Source organism: Arachis stenosperma, chromosome 4, assembly GCF_014773155.1.
Source record: "Arachis stenosperma cultivar V10309 chromosome 4, arast.V10309.gnm1.PFL2, whole genome shotgun sequence".
Classification (NCBI taxonomy): Eukaryota; Viridiplantae; Streptophyta; class Magnoliopsida; order Fabales; family Fabaceae; genus Arachis; species Arachis stenosperma.
Genome location: NC_080380.1, coordinates 91,215,488 through 91,235,446, shown reverse-complemented (window position 1 = coordinate 91,235,446; position 19,959 = coordinate 91,215,488). Strand labels below are relative to the sequence as shown.

General features: G+C 37.1%; 1 non-coding gene across 1 annotated transcript; it reads left to right on the top strand.

Annotated features, from left to right (window-relative positions):
• The first annotated feature begins 18,828 nt into the window (after positions 1-18,828).
• Positions 18,829-18,936, top strand: LOC130977842 (small nucleolar RNA R71). Its single transcript, XR_009085516.1, has one exon. It is a non-coding gene; the product is annotated as a small nucleolar RNA R71 (small nucleolar RNA).
• Positions 18,937-19,959: the final 1,023 nt, after the last annotated feature.

Below are 19,959 nucleotides of genomic sequence, written 5' to 3'. Positions count from 1 at the left end.
TATGTGTTTAGGTAGAGAGTTATGCTGACTTGGGGCTGGAAGTGTGCTAGAAGCACAAAACTTGTTCACACGTGCGCGTGCATGACGCGCACGCGTTGATTGAAAATCTGGGTTCCCAAGCCACGCGAACAGAGAGTTGTGCGTGCACGCGGCTGGATTCGTGTGAATTGCGCAAAACCCAGGGCACACGGACGCGTGCCTGATGCTTACGTGTCATTAAGAAAATTCCGTGACCCACGCGTACGTGTGCTACATGTGTACGCGTCGCTTGCGCCACACAACTCCACTAGTTCGCCGCCCAAGATTTAATTTTCTTTCCCCTTTCCCAATCCTAATTCTCTCTTGTTCTTTTATCCTTTTCTTTTTCTTTCATCATAATATTTGTTTCTTTCTATTTTTAGTTCTTCTTTGCTTGAGGACAAGCAAACCTTTAAGTTTGGTATTGACACTTCGCTTAAGGGTTTTTTGTTTATTCCTATGGCACCAAAATGAGAGGCGAATCATCTTCACTGAGGAGCACAACCTGAAGAATAAAGCGACCGCTAGGATAACTAAGGTGGTTGAGTTCCTTTCATTTTTTTCCTCCCCTCTTTTTCTATGTTACATTCTGGTTTTCTGCTATTTTGATTTGTTTGTTGCATGATCCTTTATTAGTAAGAATCCTAGGTCTAGTTTAGTTTTTCCTTAAATGCTTTAATTCTGAAAGATGTCTCATGTATTACCCACTGAGCTTGAATTCAAATAAAAAAATACAGAAGTGATGTATTGCATGAGAAATTGAGTTAATTTTAAGAGTAGGCTTATTTACTTAAATGTGGTGGTATTTTCTGTGATTCTGGATGCATGACATGAACAGTGCATATTTAAATTTGAATCAAAGAATGTTGATGTACAAGGAACAGGAATTTAGAGAATTATTATGATTTCTCTGAAATTAATGAAAGTTTAATCCTTGAAGTAAAAGAAACAGCAAAAGAAAAATAAAAGCAAGGTCCAAGGCTCTGAGCATCAATGACTAGGGAGGTCAGACATGATTAAAAACTCAAAGAGTTGTTTCCCTAGTCACATGCTTGTGGTGTTCTTGTGTCAAGTAATCCTTGAGACAAAACATTTAGAGTTGAGATCAATTGCAGAGTAGCCAAAGAGTTGTTATTGCCTTAGTGCATTCGAAGTATAAGGTTCAATCAAAATTCAGCACTAAAAGGATAACCAATTTGTCAATGAGCAGCTTGCTTGTTCATGTTGAAAAGTGGAAAATAATCAAACATACACGACCCTTATTCAAAAAGCAACAATTTGAAAAGGTTCAATTTAGATTGCTAAAAAATTTGAAGAAAATAAGTGGCTATGTATGTGACTATCTCTTTTTATAAAACGTCATGAATATGCAACAACTTCAATTCAGTAAACGTAATTCAGGTTATGCACTTAGAATGTACCAAACAAGATGGTGACAGTTGTAAAGTCACTTCAGTTTGGTCTTTTAAGCAAAATCAGCAACCAAGGGCATAACAAACAAATTGTCAACTAAAGTATAATATGCACAGCAAAAGTTAAAACCAAACGAAATAATCACAGCTGTAGATTCAATTCAATTTGGTGTTCCAATGAAATTCATTGAAGTGCATATAGGCATTGAAGCTCAAACACTAGCAGAAATTGGACTAAACTAAACCTTATGAATCAAAATGCCTAATGAAAACAAAATTTAAAGCCTATGCTGATCAGACACAAGAGTTAAACAAAAAATATTCATTTGGGCAATATATCAAGCATATTGTGTGCAGAAATTAAAAGCAGCATTCAACCTTCATACACAGCAGCATTCAGTCCAGAGAAATCAGAAATAATCAGCCAGCATCAACCATTCACTCCAGAAAACAAAAATCATCTAGCCTAATGCCAGATAATAACTAAAACATAAATTAAAAATAGTAAAAATAAAGGAACTGAAATAGAAATAAGGGGAAACATGTTACAGGGAAGGAATGGAACCTGTGTTGACGGGAAGAAGAAGAAGAAATGGGGAGGCGAGGGTGGTGCGGAGTGGTTGCAGCGGCACAGAAGTCCGCCGCTGCTAGTGCTGTTCGCCGAAATTGGAAGGCGCGCCCTAGGGTTGCTGTCACAGACATAGGGTGCAGTACGGTACAGAGAAGATACAAGGGGAAATGTAGAAGAGTGAGAAGAAGAAGAAAGGAAGAGAGGGCGACGGTGGTCGCCGACGGCAGCGAGGTGTCCGACGAAGGTGGCTGCGTGGTCTGAACTGGAGAGTGCGTAGGGTTGGGGTGATGGTGCTGTTGTGCTTTGGGAAGAAGAAAGAAGAAAAGAAAAGGTGGGGATGGGGCTTGTGAAGCGCGACAATCCCCCTTTTCGAATTAACGTTCAAAAGTGACCTGTGCGGACGCACAAGGTCGTGTGCGGACGCACACAGAGAAGAAGAAAGGGTGTGCGTGCGCATAGCAGCGTGTGGGTTCTGCGAACAGAAGAGGTGCTGCGGCCTGTGCGGGCGCACAAGGGGTGTGCGCGCGTATAGAAGGAAAAAAAGGGTTTGTATTCACACGCACAAGGGGTGCGTGCGCTGAGACCAGAGGGGGATGTCCAAAGCTGTGCGTGCGCTCAAAGCTGTGCGCACGCATAGATGCGGTTTTTTTTTTTGAAAGAAAAGGGAGGAATGTGCACGCACATGCAAGGTGTGCGGACGCACAGGGAGGAAAGAAAGGGGTGTACACACGCACAAGCCGTGTGCGTGCCGTGAACAGAGGGAGTGTTCTGAGATGTGCATGCGCACGCTTATGTGCGGACGCACAGGGACGGAAAAATAGGGGAGCTGTGAACGCGCACAAGGCTGTGCATACGCACAGGACTCTATTCTTGCAACAAAAATTTTGCCTCTAAGGCATCAAACATGATATCCACAACATGATTTCAAGTCTCAAAACATCATAAAACTCCCAAAAACACATTTTTTCACTAAAATGGCCCAACAAACTTCAAAATAAAACTAACCAACCAAGCAAAATAACCAATTATTCGAGCATTAAAAGCTAAAAGAGAGAAAGTTAGAAGGATATTACCATGGTGGGGGTGTCTCCCACCTAGCACTTTGGTTTAAAGTCCTTAAGTTGGACTTGGTGAGGAGATCCTTGTCTTCATTCAGAAATATTTAAAAGAATAAATCGCAAATAGTTAATTTCATTCAGAAATATTTAAAAGAAAAACTGTTTTCATTTGCTGTGATCTTTACTTGCCTTATCAACCTTTTATTTTGAAAACCAATGGCATAACATTCAAAAACCCAAAATCTTATAAAGCATCAGTTAATTATTCAAAATTCTAAACCCATATTTTCCTTTATAAAAATCTTGAAAAACCTTCCTAGGCCGTATGAATGACTAATCTGTTCCAAGCATATGTTCATTAAGTCTATGCTGAACCAGCTCAATCTTTCATACTTACTAAACCTCAAACACAACCCAATCACGGTCTCAGGCCCAAGCAATTCAATCAACATCCAGTTATCACCATCCAAACAATCAGTTACAAACACAAGTAATGAGGTTCAAACACAGTCAAGAGCAATTACATCAAGTATGGCAATTAGCAGTTAAACAGAATTATTCACTTAGGCAAACCAATTACAATGTACACACCCAAACAATGTCACATAGATGCATATGATGAATGTCTAGTCCTAGTGCAGGTAATGAGCTCATCTGTCGATTTCTACCCGCTCTAGACGTAACTCAGCATTACTAGCCGGATATGGCTTTCCTGTTGGCTATACCCTTGTGTACAGGAAATAACCCCTCTGCCACCACAGGGTCTATTATACGCAGGAAATAACACATCTGCCACTGCAGGGATGTATGCTGACACACCTTCTGTATACAGGAAATAATCCCTCTGCCACTACAGAAATGGAACAGGTGGTCACGGTACTTCTGTAGCAGGAAATAACCCCTCTGCCTTACAGAATTAAAATATGGATCTGTATCGCAGGAAAGCTTTCTCAGTGGTCGCACCACTATCTATCTGACTGCCTCAATGCAGCAGATCATCACATAATCATTCTCATTATCATCATTCATTATCATTCTCATTATTCATCATCATTTTTACATTCTTATGCAGTACCACTTTCTTTCTCTGTTCAATCATACTATACAAACTTTAAATCTTTCCTTTTTCTTTCATAATTGCAAATACGCAAGTGGGACAAGATCCTTGCCCTTGCCAACAATCTCGTATACCAAATAATCTCTTCTTAAAAGAATCATTGAAGTTTTTATCATTAAATAAGCCTTAAATATTGATTTTGATTAAGCCCTTATACTTTTATAAAAATTTGAGCACAATCTTCTCTGAAAATAGGACTTAGCCACCCTATGGGTTCCCTTAACCTCAACAACTCATTAACCTTTTCTCTAAAATTATCAAAACAATACATTTTCAAAATATATGATAATAGTATAAAAATCCATTCTTGAGTCCCATATCCAAGGTTATTACCAAAAATAATTTTGGCAGTCTAATTTCAATTCTGTTTTTAATATAACAAATAAACTCGGAATTGCACAAACTTTATATCCAGGTGATTGCTCTGCAGTGTCTTTAAAACAGAAAACAGCAGCAACGTACAACATTCAAAATTCCATATAAAATCCAAGTTAAATCCAATGACCTTAAAAATTAATATAGTTCAACTTCACTCATCCAGGTTTCTTTCTCAATTTTTTCTGGGTTAATACCATTTTTAATGAAGTAGTTACATAACCTGGAAGTTAAGTAAAAATGAGTCAAAATCTGTTTTAGAAACCAACAAGCTTAGTACCTTCCAATTTGAATAACTTTTATTACAAAACTCCAATTAAGCTAAATTTTGGTTTGGAAACTCCTAGCTCATCCAGAAACAAGTGTGTCTTAGTTGTAACCCAATCTCTGTTCAATTCTAAGAGTTACAAGCATTGAAAGTTGGTGCATAGCTTACTGAAATCTGTTTCTTTTCAGCTTCAACCACCAATATTCAAAAATTCACAACTCCCAATCCTCAACTCCTAAAATTCTGAAGTTTTAGAGAAATAAAGCAATTTAATCAAATTTTATAACAAAATTAGTTTCGCTCCAAAATTCAACTCGTAGAAGTCGCAGCAAGACAAACAAGTTGCTGCCCTATTTAACCTTTTCTGCTGCAGGACAGATTTAACAACCTAACTTTAAAAATATGCCATAAATTGTATATTTAACAAGAAGGTCCCAAAATTTCCAATTTAGTTCCTTATATTCTCAAGTTTAGCCCAGACTTGGTCTCATGCTATTCCGATCGTTACATAATTAGTTATAACTTTTCAAAGTTGCTGACTTAGTTTAGAAATTATGCAGAAAATCAGATTTTAGAATTCAACTTTGAAAAATCATAACTAATTCTCTAGTTGATACGAAACCTTCAAAATTGAATTATCATAATTACACTTAATATAATTTACTTAACATTTAAATTCTTATCATTTCAGTCACTATAGAGTCACTAATTCACTTTCAAAGTTGCCGTTTAATTTCAAGAGAACCTGATTTTCAGCAAACCATTTAGTATTCAAAATCCAACCCTTCAATACCTCTCAAAACCAATTCCAAATTAACCACCAACCAAGTTCATTAACATTACAATATACCAAATAACAGCTCAACGGCAACAAATCCAACATAACCCATTAAAATTCAGAAATTCTCAACAATTGCTCATCAAACAATTCCCAATCCACATAATCAATCAATATCACTAATCAACAATTACAAATCAATCTCAACCATTCCAGTCACAATTTCAGCCACAATTCAATATTCACATAATCAATCAATCATTCACAGATACTAAATCTATTTGCAGTTATTCAATAAACCTTGTAGGCATTCTTAAATTGAAATTGTTTTAAACCCCCTACCTCGATGTCGTAATCGCAGGATCTAACACAGCAATTCCCTTTATTCCTAATCCGTGGAAGCAACCGCAACAGTGATGTCAATGACTCTCTGTAGGAGCAATGTCATCAATAATCGCGATAATGATGGCTAGACGGAAACAAAAATATTTTTGGGCATTTTTCCTATAACAATGAAGCAGCAAGCAGAGATAACAATAATCAAAATAGATTGTTGATGATACAGATTCAGATACAAGGATGAAGGAGGCTGTGGTAACCGAGCAATACCAAGACAGCATCAGCGATCTTGAACCCAACAAATAGTAGCGGCAGTCACATTTTTTCAAATTCCAAAAACCAGAAGTAGCGGCGGAACAGCATCTTCTTCCCTTGATTCTCGCGATGCTCTTCTTCTCTGTACACACAGTAGCAGCAGCTTCCTCTTATGGCAGCGGCGTGCAGCTTGACAGCAACCTTCGTCTCCAGCAACAGCGGCAGTGTTACGAGCCCTTGTCTTCCCCATCACGTCTCTTGTCTCTATGAACTCCTATCTCTCCCTTCGTGCTCATCGGTAGTGACAGAAATGGCGGCGATGAAATCCCCTTCAAGTGGCCAACAGTGGCGTCATTAGTGTCTTCATCAACTGCGACAACGATGGCGGGCTTCAGTAACAGCAACCGCGCATGGCCTCTCGCAGCAGGTCGCGCTCCTACTTCACGTGCATCCTTCTCTTCCTGACGATGTCGACGGCATGGCGAGCAGCTGGACGGTGCAGAGTATGGCTCCATCTTCTCCGATTCCAAGCTCTCTGTTCTCCCTTTCCATTTCTGCGTTTCTTTTTTTTGTTTTTGTGTTAGTGTTTTAGGAAGAAAGGGGGTGGGCTGCGTGCTTCAGGGTTGGAGAAAGGGGAAATTTCAGGGTTAGAGAAAGGGGAAATTAGGTTTCTGATTAGGGATTTAGAATTAGGGTTCCCAATTTGGAGAATCAGGATAAAATTAGGATTTTTATAAAGGAATAAGGATAAATATAAATAGATATTTTGATAAAATTGAAAGATAAAGTAATTTTAAAATCAAATATACTCTATTAAAAATATCTAAGAACATTATTTATCAACATATTGCTAAGTTCAATTAATTATTTCTAGTTTAAATTATAAAATAAGCATATTAATCACATTTTTATAAAATATAGTTTAAACTCAATATTTAATTATTCAAATTAAATGGTATAACTTTATTATTTTTCTATCACCGAAACTTTAATTTCAATTTACAAAATATCCAATTATAATAAAATTACTTAAGCTTTAAGTATTTATAAAAATCCATTTAATCATTCCTAATAAATTAATCTCTAAGAGCTCAAACTAATAAAATAAACCATAATTCATTCATAATAGAAATTACTTAAATTAAATTATATAATACTTCCAATACTAAATCTTAATTTCAAATTATATGAAATAACAATTATAAAATTACACAAGAATATTAATTAACATAACTCCAAATATTAATAAATCTAATTTAATTACTCTTAATTGATTCATTTATAAAATAAGATATCAAATTAATAAAATAAATCTTAACCTTTTCAGAATAAAAATTACTTAAATTAAATTATACAATCCTTCCTTATTTTTTAATTACTAAAATTATACAAAATATTCCGATATAATAAAATTACTTAAGAATATTAATTGATTCAAAATAAAATTATCTCCGAGTCTATTTAATTATTTCTGATAGAATAATTTCTAAAATTATAAAGTCTAAACTTAATAAGATAAAATCTCAATTTATTCATATTTAGATTTTCAAAAATGAGGGATGTCACATTCTATCCAACTTACAAAAATTTTTGCCCTCGAAAATTGATATAAGATGGGGAAAAGTTTTATATCCACAGCCCCTTTTGAATATTTTAAAGGTTCCAAGAAAATCATATCACATAAACATAGAAGAAAATATACTAGGTAATGCAATAGTTGATAAAAAATAGCTTGACGCAAACCAAATTTCAAAATCCAAAATCAAGTAGGCACAATTTTTGTTCACAACTTTTAAGAAAATCATGATAACTTCCTCTCGTCGCCTCAAAATTCCATAACTCTTTATAACTTCGTATACTGACCAAATTTGAATCGAACAGTTTCAATATGAACATCATTAGGGAAAATAGTACAACAATTTAGAACAACTTCAATTTGAAATAGAAGGAATTAGTTTATCTTTTTCAAAAGAAAATATTTAAATTCAACATTTTTCAAAAGTACTAAACTTAGTATAAATAAAACGGTATACCGATTTAATTTCAAATCAAAACAAATCATGCATGGTTTGTAAATTAAAGCTTGTTTGATGTTAAGGGCAAAATATTTTCTTTAAAAATCTTGGAGGATACTTAAGTACATAATTAGGTATAGATAGCCATAAAATTATAGGAAAGTTAGAAGAAAATTAGCTTCTATTCAAAGAATAAATTCTAGAATAAAATTTTCTATAAATCAATAAAAGATAAGTGGTATATCACAAATAAACAAAATTAAACTATATAAAGAAGTTTCAGAATTTATGTAAGAAAGTCTAGGCTGAATTAAAAATAATCTCATCAAAATTTAAGCAAGGGTTGTGGATACAGCCAAGTAAGAAAAGATTTAAATTGAAATTTTTCTCAAACAGAATCTGAAACAAATACAGACTTTCGCTCCACTCCTTTCAAAAGAAAGTAGGAGTCCTAACAAGGTATGTTGCACCGAAATAAATCCAAGTTCAAAGCAAGCATCATAGAGTTGGTAAGGTATAGGATAAATGTTTCAAACGATTCAAGCAACAATTAGGAACATAATCAAGTAAGGATATATATGAATGACGAGATATGATGAGAAAATATCCAAGACACATTCCAAGAAAGAGATCAAGAACTAGAGATTTCAATGCAATTGATAAGGAAAGAGATAACGTCAAGCACGAATAAAGATTATACGTCGAAACGGAACTAATATCTAGAACTTAGTTTCTAACGTCCCTCAAAACCTCGTGATTTGCGTTACCTATCATTTCTACTTTGTCTATGATAACCCATTAGTGTTCCCATATACATAAGTCATTAGTATTAAGTTGGCCAAACTTGATACAATGAGGTATGCAACGGTAAACTGTTAGCGTTATTCATCAGACAGTCTTGCATATAAAACACAAACTCTTGTCACCAAGACAAGTCTTAAGACATGACAGACACTCAGAGTATGCAATGAAGCATAGTCAGTCCACTCCCAAGGCTCTACAGGAAGGACTGCTCTGATACCATATTGTAACATCCCTTCCAACAAAATATCTTACTTAAGTCAGGGTATTTCTACTAGAAAGAATATTACGTAATCTTTTCTAGTATTAACTACTTAATTATCGAGCCTTTGTATCGAGTTCGCGTTTCAATTTTAAGAAAATGCCAAAAAATTATAGTTTTTATTCATTAAAGTCATGTTCCAAAGATTTCCAACAAATAATAATCACATAAATATTATTAATAATAATTCTTATACATAAGAAATCATATAAACTCAAATACAACACCTACCTCTCAGTTAAAATAAAACCTCAAAGGACAAGAGCGAGGGGATTCTATGAAAATAATTAAAACCATAAAGAAAACCTACTAATCGCTCGCAGCTTCAAATTGCAACAATTGATAAGGAAAGAGATAACGTCAAGCACGAATCAGATGTATTACCTCTGATCTTCTTTTTATCCTATTTTATTTATCTAGTTGCTTGAGGACAAGCAACAATTTAAGTTTGTTGTTGTGATTAGCGGATATTTTATACGCTTTTTGGGGGTATTTTCATATAGTTTTTAGTAGGATCTAGCTACTTTTTAGTATATTTTTATTAGTTTTTATGCAAAAATCACATTTCTGGACTTTACTACGAGTTTGTGTGTTTTTCTGTGATTTCAGGTATTTTCTGGCTGAAATTGAGGGACCTGAGCAAAGATCTGATACAGCGGCTGAAAAAGGACTGCAGATGCTATTGGATTCTGACCTCCCTGCACTCGAAATGGATTTTCTGGAGCTACAAAAGCACAATTGGCGCTCTCTCAATTGCGATGGAAGGTAGACATCCAGGGATTTTCATCAATATATAATAGTTCATACTTTGCCCGAGTTGTGATGATGCAAACTGGCGTTTAACACAAACTTTCTACCTTATTCTGGCGTTAAACGCCAGAAACAGGATACAAGCTGGAGTTAAACACCCAAACTGGCAGAAAAGCTGGAGTTAAATACCAGGAATAGCCTTTACATGTGAAAGCTTCAATGCTCAACCCAAACACACACCAAGTAGGCCCTAGAAGTGGATTTTTGCACTATCTATCTTAGTTTACTCATTTTCTATAAACCTAGGTTACTAGTTTAGTATAAAAACTACTTTTAGAGATTCATTTTGAGACCTCATGACATTTTACATCTGAATTTGTATCTTCTATGACATGAGTCTCTAAACCCCATGGTTGGGGGTGAAGAGCTCTGCTGTGTCTCGATGGATTAATATAATTACTTCTATTTTCTATTCAATCACGCTTGATTCTATTCTAAGATATTCACTCGCACTTAAACATGATGAATGTGATGATCCATGACACTCATCACCATTCTCAACCTATGAACGCGTGCCTAACAACCACTTCAGTTCTACCTTAGATTGAGTATTTATCTCTTGGGTTCCTGGTTTACGAGTTTGACTGCTTCTCCTGACAACAGAGCGTTCAATCTGTGAGACCAGAATCTTCGTGGTATAAGCTAGAATCAATTGGCAGTATTCTTGAGATCCGAAAAGTCTAAACCTTGTCTGTGGTATTCCGAGTAGGATCTGGGATGAGATGACTATGAAGAGCTTCAAACTCACGAACGTTGGGTGTAGTGACAGACGCAAAAGGATCACTGGATCCTATTCCAGCACAAGTGAGAACCGACAGATGATTAGCCATGTACATGGACCTTTTTCACAGAAAGGACGGATGATAGCCATTGACAACGGTGATCCACCAACATATAGCTTGCCATGGAAGGAGCTTTGCGTGCGTGAAGAAGAAAACAGTAGGAAAGCAGAGATTCAGAAGACATAGCATCTCCAAAACTCCAACCCACTCTCCATTACTGCATAACAACTATTTATTTCATGTTCTTTTATTTTTCGTAATTAAAACTAAGAACCATTATTGATATCTTGACTAAGAATAATAAGATAACCATAGCTTGCTTCAAGCCGACAATCTCCGTGGGATCGACCCTTACTCACGTTAGGTATTACTTGGACGACCCAGTGCACTTGCTGGTTAGTTGTACGAGTTGTGAAAAGTGTGATTTACAATTTTGTGCACCAAGTTTTTGGCGCCGTTGCCGGAGATTGTTCGAGTTTGAACAATTGACAGTTTATTTTGTTACTTAGATTAGGAAAAAAATTGTGTTTTTGGTTTAGAGTCTTTTACTTTCTTTTCAAAAATTTTTTTTTCTTCAAAAATATTATTTTTCTTTATTAATTGATAGTTTTTCATTGAGTCTAGTTGCATGTTTTAAGTTTGGTGTCCTTTGTGTTTTTGTCATCTAAAAAAAATATATAATAATTAAAATCTTTTTCAAAATTAGTTTTTCTCTGTTTAATCCTTACATTTGTTGAATTTGTCTATGTTCTTGTGAATAATTGCTCCTTTGAGTCTTCCTTTCTAAAATCTTTTTGAAAATAATTTCTCTTTGTTTAAATCTTGCTTCAATTTTTAAGTTTAGTGTTTTCTTGTTATTTTCCATGTGATTTTCGAAAATTTTATTTTGGTTTTCTAAAAATTTTAAGTTTGGTGTTCCTTTTTATGTTCCTCGTGTTCTTGAGTCTTGTATGTGTTTTGATCTTAAAATTTTTAAGTTTGGTGTCCCTTAGTGTTTCCCTCCAAAATTTTCGAAAAATAAGGGAGCTAGATCTAAAAGTTTTAAGTCTTGTGTCTTCTGTGTATTTTTCTCTTCCCTCATTAAGTTCAAAATACATCTTTTCCTTTATTTACTCATTAATTTTCGATTCCCTTGGGTTGACTTGGTCAAAATTTTTAAAATCATATCTTTTTCAAAAACTTCCTAACCACTTTCTCTCTCCTCACTTTTTTGAAAATCCTCATAAAACATTTTCAAATCTCTTTTTTTTTTATTTTAGTCTTTTTTATTTTATTATTTTGAAAAAGAAAATATATAAATAAATAAATAAATATAAAATAAAATTTTTATCCACATCATCTCCCTTACTCTATCATAGACCTAAGTGGAAATGAACAGTCCAAAAGGACTCTTGGGTCATATGGTAACCCCACTATTGCTTCATATGGGAGTAGTATCTGTATACCCCCATAAGAGCCAACATCTTTGAGCTGAACCCTCAGCTCATTATCATGGTGTAGAAAAATTACCAGTATTCTAGCCTTCCACGGGAAGAACCTACAGAGTTTTTGGTACAATTCTTACAAATTGATGACACAGTACGTGATAAGGAAGTGGATCAGGATGTCTACAGATTATTTTGCTGTAAAAGATCAAGCTAAGAGGTGGTTAAATAACCAACCCAAAGCCAGCATAAAAACATGGAAACAGTTGTTAGACAAATTCCTGAATCAATATTTCCCTCCAAAGAGGATGACACAGCTAAGGCTGGACATCCAAGACTTCAAACAATAGAATAATGAATCTCTTTATGATGCCTGGGAGAGGTACAGAGAGATGCTAAGAAAATGCCCCTCTGAAATGTTTTCAGAGTGGGTGCAGTTAGACATCTTCTACTATGGGCTTACAGAAAAAGCTCATATATCTCTAGACCACTCAGCTGGTGGATCTATACACATGAGAAAGACGATTGAAGAGGCTCAAGAGCTTATAGATATGGTTGCTAGAAATCAACATCTGTACTTAAATAGTGAGTCCTCTATGAAAGAAGAAGCTAAGGCAGTATCAACTGACTTTAGTCCTCAGGAACAAGTTGCAGAACTCAATCAGCAACTATCTTCTATAACAAAATAGTTAGTAGAATTTAAGGAGATGCTACAAGAAACCAAAAATGCTAATAAGGATATGGAATCACAATTGAATCAGAAAAAATAGTAGTTATCAAAACAGATAATAGAAGAGTGCCAAGCAATTCAATTAAGAAGTGGAAAAATATTAAATACCTCAACTCAAAGCAGCAGAAAGCCAAGAAAAGAACAACTGACAGAGGATGAGCAAACTGCCACCCAAAATCCCTCTGAGGACAGTAACAGCCCAGAGAGGAATGATTTTGGCATTCAAACGCCAAAAAAGGGTAAAAAACTGGCGTTAAACGCCCAGTGGATGCCCAGTTCCGGCGTTCAAATGCCAGAAAATGGTGAAAAGTTGGCGTTAAACGCCCAACCCATGTCCAGTTCTGGCATTCAAACACTAGAAAAAGGTAGGAATCTGGCGTTAAACGCCCATTCCTCCTCCCATCCTGGTGTTCAAACGCCAATGAGGGATCAGACACCTACAAGTGCTGATAATAACCCCCTCAAGAAGGCTTCTCAACCTGTCTCTGTAGGAAATAAACCTACAGTAACCAAGGTTGAAGAATACAAAGCTAAAATGCCTTATCCTCAGAAACTCCATGGTGCGCGAAATTGTGATTCACTACACAACTTTGCACAACTAACCAGCAAGTGCACTGGGTCGTCCAAGTAATACCTTACGTGAGTAAGGGTCGATCCCACGGAGATTGTTGGTATGAAGCAAGCTATGGTCACCTTGTAAATCTCAGTCAGGCAGACTCAAATGGGTATAGATGATGAATAAAGTATAAAGATAAAGATAAAGATACTTATGCATATCATTGGTGAGAGCTTCAGATAAGCGTATGAAGATGCCTTCCCTTCCGTCTCTCTGCTTTCCTATTGCCTTCATCCAATCCTTCTTACTCCTTTCCATGGCAAGCTTATGCAAGGGTATCACCGTTGTCAGTGGCTACCTCCCATCCTCTCATTGGAAATACGTCCCTGATGCTCTGTCACAGCATAGGCTATCCATCTGTCGGTTCTCAATCAGGCCGGAATAGAATCCAGTGATTCTTTTGCGTCTGTCACTAACGCCCCGCCTTCAGGAGTTTGAAGCACGTCACAGTCATTCAATCATTGAATCCTACTCAGAATACCACAGACAAGGTTTAGACCTTCCGGATTCTCTTGAATGCCGCCATCAGTTCTCGCCTATACCACGAAGATTCCGGTTAAAGAATCCAAGAGATATTCACTAGAGCCTCGTATGCTTGTAGAACAAGAGTGGTTGTCAGTCACTTTGTTCATGAGTGAGAATGATGATGAGTGTCACGGATCATCACATTCATCAAGTTGAAGAACAAGTGATATCTTGGACAAAGAACAAGCGGAGTTGAATAGAAGAACAATAGTAATTGCATTAATACTCGAGGTACAGCAGAGCTCCACACCTTAATCTATGGTGTGTAGAAACTCCACCGTTGAAAATACATAAGAACAAGGTCTAGGCATGGCCGAATGGCCAGCCTCCCAAAGAGGGTTCAATCATAAAAACATGATCAAAAGATATGAAAATACAATAGTAAAAGGTCATATATATAGAAAACTAGTAGCCTAGGGTGTACAGGGATGAGTAAATGACATAGAAATCCACTTCTGGGCCCACTTGGTGTGTGCTTGGGCTGAGCAAATGAAGCATTTTCGTGTAGAGACTCTCCTTGGAGTTAAACGCCAGCTTTTATGCCAGTTTGGGCGTTTAACTCCCATTTAGGTGCCAGTTCCGGCGTTTAACGCTGGAATTTCTGTAGGTGACTTTGAACGCCAGTTTGGGCCATCAAATCTTGGGCAAAGTATGGACTATCATATATTGCTGGAAAGCCCAGGATGTCTACTTTCCAACGCCGTTGAGAGCGCGCCAATTGGGCTTCTGTAGCTCCAGAAAATCCACTTTGAGTGCAGGGAGGTCAGAATCCAACAACATCTGCAGTCCTTTTGAGTCTCTGGATCAGATTTTTGCTCAGATCCCTCAATTTCAGCCAGAAAATACCTAAAATCACAGAAAAACACACAAACTCATAGTAAAGTCCAGAAAAGTGAATTTTAACTAAAAACTAATAAAAATATAATAAAAACTAACTAAAAGATACTAAAAACATACTAAAAACAATGCCAAAAAGCGTACAAATTATCCGCTCATCACAACACCAAACTTAAATTGTTGCTTGTCCCCAAGCAACTGAAAATCAAATAAGATAAAAAGAAGAGAATATACTATAGACTCCAAACTATCAATGAAACTTAGCTCCAAATTAGATGAGCGGGACTAGTAGCTTTTTGCCTCCGAACAGTTTTGGCATCTCACTTTATCCCTTGAAATTCAGAATGATTGGCTTCTTTAGGAACTCAGAATCCAGATAGTGTTATTGATTTTCCTAGTTAAGTATGATGATTCTTGAACACAGCTACTTATTGAGTCTTGGCCGTGGCCCAAAGCACTCTGTCTTCCAGTATTACCACCGGATACATACATGCCACAGACACATAATTGGGTGAACCTTTTCAGATTGTGACTCAGCTTTGCTAGAGTCCCCAATTAGAGGTGTCCAGGGTTCTTAAGCAGACTCTTATTGCCTTGGATCACAACTTTATTTCTTTCTTTTTCTTTCTTTTTCTTTTTTTTTTTCGTTTTTCTCCTTCTCTTTTTTTTTTGTATTCACTGCTTTTTCTTGCTTCAAGAATCATTTTTATGATTTTTCAGATCCTCAGTAACATGTCTCCTTTTTCATCATTCTTTCAAGAGCCAACAACTTTAACATTCATGAACCACAAATTCAAAAGACATATGCACTGTTCAAGCATACATTCAGAAAACAAAAAGTATTGTCACCACATCAAACTAATTAAGCTAGTTTTAAAGATAAATTTGAAATCATGTACTTCTTGTTCTTTTGTAATAAAAACAGTTTTCATTTAAGAAAGGTGATGGATTCATATTCATAGCTTTAAGGCATAGACACTAAGACACTAATGATCACAAGACACAAACATAGATAAACATAAGCATGAAAATTTCGAAAAACAGAAAAACAAAGAACAAGGAGATTAAAGAACGGGTCCACCTTAGTGATGGCGGCTTGTTCTTCCTCTTGAAGGTCTTATGGAGTTCTTGAGCTCCTCAATGTCTCTTCCTTGTCTTTGTTGCTCCTCTCTCATGATTCTTTGATCTTCTCTAATGATGATGGAGTGTTCTTGATGCTCCACCCTTAGTTGTCCTATATTGGAACTCAACTCTCCTAGGGAGGTGTTAATTTGCTCCCAATAGTCTTGTGGAGGAAAGTGCATCCCTTGAGGTATCTCAGGGATCTTTTGATGAGAGGGGTCTCTTGTTTGCTCCATCCTTTTCTTAGTGATGGGCTTGAGGTCATGCCTTCTCAGTTGAACCGGCTTTGGATGCCATAAATGGTTATGGAAAAACAAAAAGCAATGCTTTTACCACACCAAACTTAAAAGGTTTGCTCGTCCTCGAGCAAAAGAAGAAGGAAGAGAGTAGAAGAAGAAGAAATGAGGAAGAAGGGAGTGGCTTTGTGTTTCGGCCATAGAGGGGGAGAAGTGGTGTTTAGGTGGTGTGAAGATGAAGGAGTGAAGAAGGGTTTATGGGGAAGAGGTATTGAGGTGATTGGTGAATGGTTGAAGAAGAAGAGAGTGTGGTGGGTTGGTGGGGATCCTGTGGGGTCCACAGATCCTGAGGTGTCAAGGAAAAGTCATCCCTGCACCAAATGGCACTCAAAATCACGTTTTGAGCCATTTCTGGCGTTAAACGCCGGGCTGATGCCCATTCCTGGCGTTTAACGCCAGGTTCTTGCCCTTTTCTGGCGTTTAACGCCAGTCTGGTGCCCCTTTCTGGCGTTAAACGCCCAGAATGGTGCCAGACTGGGCGTTAAACGCCCAACTGCTAGCCTCACTGGCGTTTAAACGCCAGTGAGTTCTTCCTCCAGGGTGTGCTGTTTTTCTTCCTGTTTTTCATTCTGTTTTTGCTTTTTCAATTGATTTTGTGACTTCTTATGATCATCAACCTACAAAAAACATAAAATAACAAAGGAAAATGTATAAAATATAACATTGGGTTGCCTCCCAACAAGCGCTTCTTTAATGTCAGTAGCTTGACAGAGGACTCTCTTGGAGCCTCACAGATATTCAGAGCAATGTTGGAACCTCCCAACACCAAACTTAGAGTTTGAATGTGGGGGTTCAACACCAAACTTAGAGTTTGGTTGTGGCCTCCCAACACCAAACTTAGAGTTTGACTGTTGGGGCTCTGTTTGACTCTGATTTGAGAGAAGCTCTTCATGCTTCTTCTCCATGGTGACAGAGGGATATCCTTGAGCCTTAAACACATAGGATTCTTCATTCACTTGAATGATCAGTTCACCTCCATCAACATCAATCACAGCCTTTGCTGTGGCTAGGAAGGGTCTGCCAAGGATGATGGATTCATCCATGCACTTCCCAGTCTCTAGGACTATGAAATTAGTAGGGATGTAATGGTCTTCAATTTTCACCAAGACATCTTCTACAAGTCCATAAGCTTGTTTTCTTGAGTTGTCTGCCATCTCCAGTGAGATTCTTGCAGCTTGTACCTCAAAGATCCCTAGCTTCTCCATTACAGAGAGAGGCATGAGGTTCACACTTGACCCTAAGTCACACAGAGCCTTCTTGAAGGTCATGGTGCCTATGGTACAAGGTATTGAAAACTTTCCAGGATCTTGTCTCTTTTGAGGCAATTTCTGCCTAGACAAGTCATCCAGTTCTTTGGTGAGCAAAGGAGGTTCATTCTCCCAAGTCTCATTTCCAAATAACTTGTCATTTAGCTTCATGATTGCTCTAAGGTATTTGGCAACTTGCTCTTCAGTGACATACTCATCCTCTTCAGAGGAAGAATACTCATCAGAGCTCATGAAAGGCAGAAGTAAGTCCAATGGAATCTCTATGGTCTCATTTTGAGCCTCAGATTCTCATGGTTCCTCATTGGGGAACTCTATGGAGGTCAGTGCACGCCCATTGAGGCTTTCCTCAGTGGCGTCCACCTCCTCTCTTTCCTCTCTAGATTCGGTCATATTGAGAGCCTTGCATTCTCCTTTTGGATTTTCGTCTGTGTTGCTTGGAAGAGTACTTGGAGGGAGTTCAGTAATTTTCTTACTCAGCTGTCCCACTTGTGCTTCCAAATTCCTAATGGAAGATCTTGTTTCAGTCATGAAACTTTGAGTGGTTTTGATTAGATCAGAGACCATGGTTGCTAAGTCAGAGGGGTTCTGCTTAGAATTCTCTGTCTGTTGCTGAGAAGATGATGGAAAAGGCTTGCCATTGCTAAGCCTGTTTCTTCCACCATTATTGTTGTTGAAACCTTGTTGAGGTTTCTCTTGATTCTTCCATGAGAAATTGGGGTGATTTCTCCATGAAGAATTATAGGAGTTTCCATAGGGTTCTCCTAGGTAATTCACCTCTTCCATTGAAGGGTTCTCAGGATCATAGGCTTCTTCCTTAGATGAAGCATCCTTAGTACTGCTTGGTGCATTTTGCATTCCAGACAGACTTTGAGAAATCAAATTGACTTGTTGAGTCAATATCTTATTCTGAGCCAGAATGGCATTCAGAGTATCAATTTCAAGAACTCCTTTCTTCTGACTAGTCCCATTGTTCACAGGATTTCTTTCAGAAGTGTACATGAATTGGTTATTTGCAACCATTTCAATTAATTCTTGAGCCTCTGTAGGCGTCTTCTTCAGATGAAGAGATCCTCCAGCAGAGCTATCCAAAGACATCTTGGATAGTTCAGAGAGACCATCATAGAAAATACCTATGATGCTCCATTCAGAAAGCATGTCTGAGGGACATTTTCTGATCAATTGTTTGTATCTTTCCCAAGCTTCATAGAGGGATTCACTATCCTTCTGTCTGAAGGTTTGGACTTCCACTCTAAGCTTACTCAGTTTTTGAGGTGGAAAGAACTTTGCCAAGAAGGCATTGACTAGCTTTTCCCAAGAGTCCAGGCTTTCTTTAGGTTGAGAGTCCAACCATGTCCTAGCTCTGTCTCTTACAGCGAAAGGGAATAGCATAAGTCTATAGACCTCAGGGTCTACCCCCTTAGTCTTGACAGTGTCACAGATTTGCAAGAATTCAGCTAAGAACTGATGAGGATCTTCCAATGGAAGTCCATGGAACTTGCAATTCTGTTGCATTAGAGAAACTAATTGAGGCTTAAGCTTAAAGTTGTTTGCTCCAATGGCAGGGATAGAGATGCTTCTCCCATAGAAGTCGGGAGTAGGTGCAGTAAAGTCACCCAGCACCTTCCTTGCATTGTTGGCATTGTTGTTGTTTTCGGCTGCCATGGGTTCTTCTTCTTTGAAGAATTCGGTCAGGTCCTCAACAGAGAGTTGTGCCTTAGCTTCTCTTAGCTTTCGCTTCAAGGTCCTTTTAGGTTCAGGGTCAGCTTCAACAAGAATGCCTTTGTCTTTGTTCCTGCTCATATGAAAGAGAAGAAAACAAGAAAATATGGAATCCTCTATGTCACAGTATAGAGATTCCTTGAGGTGTCAGAGGAAGAAAAATGGAAGACAGAGGTAGAAAATTCGAACTTATCAAAGAAGATGGAGTTCGAATTTTGCATTAAGGAATAGTGTTAGTCCATAAATAGAAGGATGTGAGAAGAAGGGAAGTAATTTTTGAAAATTTAAGTAAAAGATTTTGAAAACATTTTGAAAAACACTTAATTGATTTTCGAAAATAAGAGTGGAAAAGAAATCAAGTGATTTTTGAAAAAGATTTTGAAATTAGAAATCAAAAAGATTTGATTGAAAACTATTTTGAAAAAGATGTGGTTAAGAAGATATGATTGGTTTTAAAAAGATGTGATTGAGAAGATATGATTTGAAAACAATTTTAAAAAGATATGATTTGAAAAAAAACATTTTAAAAAGATTTGATTTTAAAATTTAATGACTTGCCTA